The sequence below is a fragment of the Dendropsophus ebraccatus genome, unplaced genomic scaffold (genome assembly GCF_027789765.1).
Source record: "Dendropsophus ebraccatus isolate aDenEbr1 unplaced genomic scaffold, aDenEbr1.pat pat_scaffold_772_ctg1, whole genome shotgun sequence".
In the NCBI taxonomy this organism is placed as follows: Eukaryota; Metazoa; Chordata; class Amphibia; order Anura; family Hylidae; genus Dendropsophus; species Dendropsophus ebraccatus.
This window is the reverse complement of record NW_027210371.1, coordinates 25,741-34,320: the sequence shown is the minus strand read 5'-3', so window position 1 is coordinate 34,320 and position 8,580 is coordinate 25,741.

The following is an 8,580-nucleotide window of genomic DNA, read 5'->3' as shown; positions in this document are numbered from 1 at the left end:
GCAGTGCAATGCCATGAGAAATAACAGCGGCCCCCAGCGCGAAAGAAAAAAAGTGTTGCGTCTGCTGAAGGGGTGGCAGTAAGCATTGCATGTTGCCAACAGTACCGGGCTTAAGCTGGTAGGCCCCGCCCCCTGCGCCAAACACAATGCTATGCAATCCTCTGTAATCCAATATATATATATATATATATTATGTTTGTTTTTGGAAGGAAACCGGAGTACCCAGACGAAACCTACACAAACACAGAGAACATTCAAACTCTTCGCAGATGTTGCCCTTAGTGGGATTTGAACCCAGGACCACAGCGCTGCAAGGCTAGTGTGCTAACCACTGAGCCACCGTGCTGCCTCTACAGAAATGTCATTTGAATGGGGGAATGTGTAAAAAAAATGGGGTTGCTATGCCAAGAGAAGCAACAGCCGACCAAGCGCCAAAGGAAATGAAGTGTTGCGTCTGCTGAAGAGGTGGCAGATAGCATTGCATGTTGACATAGTTGCAAACTTTATCGGGCATGACGCGGTAAGCCCCGCCCCCCCGGCTCCGACGCTATGCCATGCAGTGCATGTTGCCAGCTGTACCGGGCTTATGCCGGTAAGCCCCGCCCCCATCGCGGTAAGCCCCGCCTCCGGCTCCGACGCCATGCCATGCAGTGCATGTTGCCAGCTGTACCGGGCTTATGCCGGTAAGCCCCGCCCCCATCGCGGTAAGCCCCGCCTCCGGGTCCTACGCCATGCCATGCAGTGCATGTTGCCAGCTGTACCGTGCTTATGCCGGGAAGCCCCGCCCCCATCGCGGTAAGCCCCGCCTCCGGCTCCGACGCCATGCCATGCAGTGCATGTTGCCAGCTGTACCGGGCTTATGCCGGTAAGCCCCGCCCCCATCGCGGTAAGCCCCGCCTCCGGCTCACACGCTACGCCATGCAGTGCATGTTGCCAGCTGTACCGGGCTTATGCCGGTAAGCCCCGCCCCCATCGCGGTAAGCCCCGCCCCGGCTCCGACGCTATGCCATGCACTTTATGTTGCCAACTGTACCGGCTTAAGCCGGTAAGCCCCGCCCCCATTGCGGGGGCTTGTTTAAAAATACAAATTTTCAGTACAATGCCATGAGAAGTAACAGCGGCCCCAGCGCCGAAAGAAAAAAAGTGTTGCGTCTGCTGAAGGGGTGGCAGTAAGCATTGCATGTTGCCAACAGTACCGGGCTTAAGCCGGAGTACCCAGACGAAACCTACACAAACACAGAGAACATTCAAACTCTTTGCAGATGTTGCCCTTAGTGGGATTTGAACCCAGGACCACAGCGCTGCAAGGCTAGTGTGCTAACCACTGAGCCACCGTACTGCCTCTACAGAAATGACATTTGAATGGGGGCATGTGTAAAAAAATGGGGTTGCTATGCCATGAGAAGACACAGCCGACCAAGCGCCAAAGGAAATGAAGTGTTGCGTCTGCTGAAGAGGTGGCAGATAGCATTGCATGTTGCCATAGTTGCAAACTTTATCGGGCATGACGCGGTAAGCCCCGCCCCCCCCCCCGGCTCCGACGCTATGCCATGCAGTGCATGCTGCCAGCTGTACCGGGCTTATGCCGGTAAGCCCCGCCCCCATCGCGGTAAGCCCCGCCTTCGGCTCCGACGCTACGCCATGCAGTGCATGTTGCCAGCTGTACCGGGCTTATGCCGGTAAGCCCCGCCCCCATCGCGGTAAGCCCCGCCTCCGGCTCCGACGCCATGCCATGCAGTGCATGTTGCCAGCTGTACCGGGCTTATGCCGGTAAGCCCCGCCCCCATCGCGGTAAGCCCCGCCCCGGCTCCGACGCTATGCCATGCACTTTATGTTGCCAACTGTATCGGCTTAAGCCGGTAAGCCCCGCACCCATTGCGGGGGCTTGTTTAAAAATACAAATGGCAGTGCAATGCCATGAGAAATAACAGCGGCCCCAGCGCGAAAAGAAAAAAAGTGTTGCGTCTGCTGAAGGGGTGGCAGTAAGCATTGCATGTTGCCAACAGTACCGGGCTTAAGCCGGTAGGCCCCGCCCCCTGCGCCAACTAAATGCTATGCAATCCAATATATATATACATATTTTGTTTGTTTTTGGAAGGAAACCGGAGTACCCAGACGAAACCTTCACAAACACAGAGAACATTCAAACTCTTCGCAGATGTTGCCCTTAGTGGGATTTGAACCCAGGACCACAGCGCTGCAAGGTTAGTGTGCTAACCACTGAGCCACCGTGCTGCCTCTACAGAAATGTCATTTGAATGGGGGAATGTGTAAAAAAAATGGGGTTGCTATGCCATGAGAAGCAACAGCCGACCAAGCGCCAAAGGAAATGAAGTGTTGCGTCTGCTGAAGAGGTGGCAGATAGCATTGCATGTTGCCATAGTTGCAAACTTTATCGGGCATGACGCGGTAAGCCCCGCCCCCCCCGGCTCCGACGCTATGCCATGCAGTGCATGTTGCCAGCTGTACCGGGCTTATGCCGGTAAGCCCCGCCCCCATCGCGGTAAGCCCCGCCTTCGGCTCCGACGCTACGCCATGCAGTGCATGTTGCCAGCTGTACCGGGCTTATGCCGGTAAGCCCCGCCCCCATCGCGGTAAGCCCCGCCTCCGGCTCCGACGCTATGCCATGCAGTGCATGTTGCCAGCTGTACCGGGCTTATGCCGGTAAGCCCCGCCCCCATCGCGGTAAGCCCCATGCCGGTAAGCCCCGCCCCCATCGCGGTAAGCCCCGCCTTCGGCTCCGCCGCTATGCCATGCAGTGCATGTTGCCAGCTGTACCGGGCTTATGCCGGTAAGCCCCGCCCCCATCGCGGTAAGCCCCGCCTCCGGCTCCGACGCTATGCCAGGCAGTGCATGTTGCCAGCTGTACCGGGCTTATGCCGGTAAGCCCCGCCCCCGGCTCCGACGCTATGCCACGCAGTGCATGTTGCCAGCTGTACCGGGCTTATGCCTGTAAGCCCCGCCCCCATCGCGGTAAGCCCCGCCTCCGGCTCCGACGCTATGCCATGCAGTGCATGTTGCCAGCTGTACCGGGCTTATGCCGGTAAGCCCCGCCCCCATCGCGGTAAGCCCCGCCCCGGCTCCGACGCTATGCCATGCACTTTATGTTGCCAACTGTATCGGCTTAAGCCGGTAAGCCCCGCACCCATTGCGGGGGCTTGTTTAAAAAAAAATGGCAGTGCAATGCCATGAGAAATAACAGCGGCCCCAGCGCGAAAAGAAAAAAAAGTGTTGCGTCTGCTGAAGGGGTGGCAGTAAGCATTGCATGTTGCCAACAGTACCGGGCTTAAGCTGGTAAGCCCCGCCCCCTGCGCCAACTAAATGCTATGCAATCCTCTGTAATCCAATATATATATACATATTTTGTTTGTTTTTGGAAGGAAACCGGAGTACCCAGACGAAACCTACACAAACACAGAGAACATTCAAACTCTTCGCAGATGTTGCCCTTAGTGGGATTTGAACCCAGGACCACAGCGCTGCAAGGTTAGTGTGCTAACCACTGAGCCACCGTGCTGCCTCTACAGAAATGTCATTTGAATGGGGGAATGTGTAAAAAAAAATGGGGTTGCTATGCCATGAGAAGCAACAGCCGACCAAGCGCCAAAGGAAATGAAGTGTTGCGTCTGCTGAAGAGGTGGCAGATAGCATTGCATGTTGCCATAGTTGCAAACTTTATCGGGCATGACGCGGTAAGCCCCGCCCCCCCGGCTCCGACGCTATTCCATGCAGTGCATGTTGCCAGCTGTACCGGGCTTATGCCGGTAAGCCCCGCCCCCATCGCGGTAAGCCCCGCCTCCGGCTCCGACGCCATGCCATGCAGTGCATGTTGCCAGCTGTACCGGGCTTATGCCGGTAAGCCCCGCCCCCATCGCGGTAAGCCCCGCCTCCGGGTCCTACGCCATGCCATGCAGTGCATGTTGCCAGCTGTACCGGGCTTATGCCGGTAAGCCCCGCCCCCATCGCGGTAAGCCCCGCCTCCGGCTCCGACGCCATGCCATGCAGTGCATGTTGCCAGCTGTACCGGGCTTATGCCGGTAAGCCCCGCCCCCATCGCGGTAAGCCCCGCCTCCGGCTCCGACGCTACGCCATGCATTGCATGTTGCCAGCTGTACCGGGCTTATGCCGGTAAGCCCCGTCCCCATCGCGGTAAGCCCCGCCTCCGGCTCCGACGCTATGCCATGCAGTGCATGTTGCCAGCTGTACTGGGCTTATGCCGGTAAGCCCCGCCCCCATCGCGGTAAGCCCCGCCTTCGGCTCCGACGCTATGCCATGCAGTGCATGTTGCCAGCTGTACCGGGCTTATGCCGGTAAGCCCCGCCCCCATCGCGGTAAGCCCCGCCTCCGGCTCCGACGCCATGCCATGCAGTGCATGTTGCCAGCTGTACCGGGCTTATGCCGGTAAGCCCCGCCCCAATCGCGGTAAGCCCCGCCTCCGGCTCCGACGCTACGCCATGCAGTGCATGTTGCCAGCTGTACCGAGCTTATGCCTGTAAGCCCCGCCTCCGGCTCCGACGCTATGCCATGCAGTGCATGTTGCCAGCTGTACCGGGCTTATGCCGGTAAGCCCCACCCCCATTGCGGTAAGCCCCGCCCCGGCTCCGACGCTATGCCATGCACTTTATGTTGCCAACTGTATCGGCTTAAGCCGGTAAGCCCCGCACCCATTGCGGGGGCTTGTTTAAAAATACAAATGGCAGTGCAATGCCATGAGAAATAACAGCGGCCCCAGCGCCAAAAGAAAAAAAGTGTTGCGTCTGCTGAAGGAGTGGCAGTAAGCATTGCATGTTGCCAACAGTACCGGGCTTAAGCCGGAGTACCCAGACGAAACCTACACAATCACAGAGAACATTCAAACTCTTTGCAGATGTTGCCCTTAGTGGGATTTGAACCCAGGACCACAGCGCTGCAAGGCTAGTGTGCTAACCACTGAGCCACCGTGCTGCCTCTACAGAAATGTCATTTGAATGGGGGAATGTGTAAAAAAATGGGGTTGCTATGCCATGAGAAGCAACAGCCGACCAAGCGCCAAAGGAAATGAAGTGTTGCGTCTGCTGAAGAGGTGGCAGATAGCATTGCATGTTGCCATAGTTGCAAACTTTATCGGGCATGACGCGGTAAGCCCCGCCCCCCCGGCTCCGACGCTATGCCATGCAGTGCATGTTGCCAGCTGTACCGGGCTTATGCCGGTAAGCCCCGCCCCCATCGCGGTAAGCCCCGCCTCCGGCTCCGACGCCATGCCATGCAGTGCATGTTGCCAGCTGTACCGGGCTTATGCCGGTAAGCCCCGCCCCCATCGCGGTAAGCCCCGCCTCCGGCTCCGACGCCATGCCATGCAGTGCATGTTGCCAGCTGTACCGGGCTTATGCCGGTAAGCCCCGCCCCCATCGCGGTAAGCCCCGCCTCCGGCTCCGACGCCATGCCATTCAGTGCATGTTGCCAGCTGTACCGGGCTTATGCCGGTAAGCCCCGCCCCCATCGCGGTAAGCCCCGCCTCTGGCTCCGACGCTACGCCATGCAGTGCATGTTGCCAGCTGTACCGGGCTTATGCCGGTAAGCCCCGTCCCCATCGCGGTAAGCCCCGCCTCCGGCTCCGACGCTATGCCATGCAGTGCATGTTGCCAGCTGTACCGGGCTTATGCCGGTAAGCCCCGCCCCCATCGCGGTAAGCCCCGCCTCCGGCTCCGACGCTACGCCATGCAGTGCATGTTGCCAGCTGTACCGGGCTTATGCCGGTAAGCCCCGTCCCCATTGCGGGGGCTTGTTTAAAAATACAAATTTTCAGTACAATGCCATGAGAAGTAACAGCGGCCCCAGAGCCGAAAGAAAAAAAGTGTTGCGTCTGCTGAAGGGGTGGCAGTAAGCATTGCATGTTGCCAACAGTACCGGGCTTAAGCCGGAGTACCCAGACGAAACCTACACAAACACAGAGAACATTCAAACTCTTTGCAGATGTTGCCCTTAGTGGGATTTGAACCCAGGACCACAGCGCTGCAAGGCTAGTGTGCTAACCACTGAGCCACCGTACTGCCTCTACAGAAATGCCATTTGAATGGGGGCATGTGTAAAAAAATGGGGTTGCTATGCCATGAGAAGCAACAGCCGACCAAGCGCCAAAGGAAATGAAGTGTTGCGTCTGCTGAAGAGGTGGCAGATAGCATTGCATGTTGCCATAGTTGCAAACTTTATCGGGCATGACGCGGTAAGCCCCGCCCCCCCCGGCTCCGCCGCGATGCCATGCAGTGCATGTTGCCAGCTGTACCGGGCTTATGCCGGTAAGCCCCGCCCCCATCGCGGTAAGCCCCGCCTTCGGCTCCGACGCTACGCCATGCAGTGCATGTTGCCAGCTGTACCGGGCTTATTCCGGTAAGCCCCGCCCCCATCGCGGTAAGCCCCGCCTCCGGCTCCGACGCCATGCCATGCAGTGCATGTTGCCAGCTGTACTGGGCTTATGCCGGTAAGCCCCGCCCCCATCGCGGTAAGCCCCGCCTCCGGCTCCGACGCCATGCCATGCAGTGCATGTTGCCAGCTGTACCGGGCTTATGCCGGTAAGCCCCGCCCCCATCGCGGTAAGCCCCGCCTCCGGCTCCGACGCTACGCCATGCATTGCATGTTGCCAGCTGTACCGGGCTTATGCCGGTAAGCCCCGTCCCCATCGCGGTAAGCCCCGCCTCCGGCTCCGACGCTATGCCATGCAGTGCATGTTGCCAGCTGTACCGGGCTTATGCCGGTAAGCCCCGCCCCCATCGCGGTAAGCCCCGCCTTCGGCTCCGACGCTATGCCATGCAGTGCATGTTGCCAGCTGTACCGGGCTTATGCCGGTAAGCCCCGCCCCCATCGCGGTAAGCCCCGCCTCCGGCTCCGACGCTATGCCATGCAGTGCATGTTTCCAGCTGTACCGGGCTTATGCCGGTAAACCCCGCCCCCGGCTCCGACGCTATGCCACGCAGTGCATGTTGCCAGCTGTACCGGGCTTATGCCGGTAAGCCCCGCCCCCATCGCGGTAAGCCCCGCCTCAGGCTCCGACGCTATGCCATGCAGGGCATGTTGCCAGCTGTACCGAGCTTATGCCTGTAAGCCCCGCCTCCGGCTCCGACGCTATGCCATGCAGTGCATGTTGCCAGCTGTACCGGGCTTATGCCGGTAAGCCCCGCCCCCATCGCGGTAAGCCCCGCCCCGGCTCCGACGCTATGCCATGCACTTTATGTTGCCAACTGTATCGGCTTAAGCCGGTAAGCCCCGCACCCATTGCGGGGGCTTGTTTAAAAATACAAATGGCAGTGCAATGCCATGAGAAATAACAGCGGCCCCAGCGCGAAAAGAAAAAAAGTGTTGCGTCTGCTGAAGGGGTGGCAGTAAGCATTGCATGTTGCCAACAGTACCGGGCTTAAGCTGGTAGGCCCCGCCCCCTGCGCCAACACAATGCTATGCAATCCTCTGTAATCCAATATATATATATATATATATATATATTATGTTTGTTTTTTGGAAGGAAACCGGAGTACCCAGACGAAACCTACACAAACACAGAGAACATTCAAACTCTTCGCAGATGTTGCCCTTAGTGGGATTTGAACCCAGGACCACAGCGCTGCAAGGCTAGTGTGCTAACCACTGAGCCACCGTGCTGCCTCTACAGAAATGTCATTTGAATGGGGGAATGTGTAAAAAAAATGGGGTTGCTATGCCAAGAGAAGCAACAGCCGACCAAGCGCCAAAGGAAATGAAGTGTTGCGTCTGCTGAAGAGGTGGCAGATAGCATTGCATGTTGACATAGTTGCAAACTTTATCGGGCATGACGCGGTAAGCCCCGCCCCCCCGGCTCCGACGCTATGCCATGCAGTGCATGTTGCCAGCTGTACCGGGCTTATGCCGGTAAGCCCCGCCCCCATCGCGGTAAGCCCCGCCTCCGGCTCCGACGCCATGCCATGCAGTGCATGTTGCCAGCTGTACCGGGCTTATGCCGGTAAGCCCCGCCCCCATCGCGGTAAGCCCCGCCTCCGGGTCCTACGCCATGCCATGCAGTGCATGTTGCCAGCTGTACCGTGCTTATGCCGGGAAGCCCCGCCCCCATCGCGGTAAGCCCCGCCTCCGGCTCCGACGCCATGCCATGCAGTGCATGTTGCCAGCTGTACCGGGCTTATGCCGGTAAGCCCCGCCCCCATCGCGGTAAGCCCCGCCTCCGGCTCACACGCTACGCCATGCAGTGCATGTTGCCAGCTGAACCGAGCTTATGCCTGTAAGCCCCGCCCCCATCGCGGTAAGCCCCGCCTCCGGCTCCGACGCTATGCCATGCAGTGCATGTTGCCAGCTGTACCGGGCTTATGCCGGTAAGCCCCGCCCCCATCGCGGTAAGCCCCGCCCCGGCTCCGACGCTATGCCATGCACTTTATGTTGCCAACTGTATCGGCTTAAGCCGGTAAGCCCCGCACCCATTGCGGGGGCTTGTTTAAAAATACAAATGGCAGTGCAATGCCATGAGAAATAACAGCGGCCCCAGCGCCAAAAGAAAAAAAGTGTTGCGTCTGCTGAAGGAGTGGCAGTAAGCATTGCATGTTGCCAACAGTACCGGGCTTAAGC